This window comes from Seriola dumerili, unplaced genomic scaffold (assembly GCF_002260705.1).
Source record: "Seriola dumerili isolate Sdu_G_001 unplaced genomic scaffold, Sdu_1.0 BDQW01000306.1, whole genome shotgun sequence".
Taxonomy (NCBI): domain Eukaryota; kingdom Metazoa; phylum Chordata; class Actinopteri; order Carangiformes; family Carangidae; genus Seriola; species Seriola dumerili.
In genome coordinates this window covers 713,804-714,062 of record NW_019174561.1, presented here as the reverse complement: position 1 = coordinate 714,062, position 259 = coordinate 713,804, and positions in this window count along the sequence as shown.

The following is a 259-nucleotide window of genomic DNA, read 5'->3' as shown; positions in this document are numbered from 1 at the left end:
TTAGATTGAAATATGGAACCAGAGCTCATTGATCCTGAAGAGTCTCTGACCACTGAACCTTCAGACGTGGATGTCACATGATATCTGCTTCCTGTCATTCAAACATGGTCTAACGTGTAGAAGAAGTCCATGTTGCCTGTTGAGAGCTGACAGGACTGGAGGTTTGTTCCTCCTGTTCAGGACAGTAACAGTAACAGTGTTTGTACAGATCACAGTCTGTGTCCAGTTTGTTCACAATCACAACGTGTCATATCTTTGA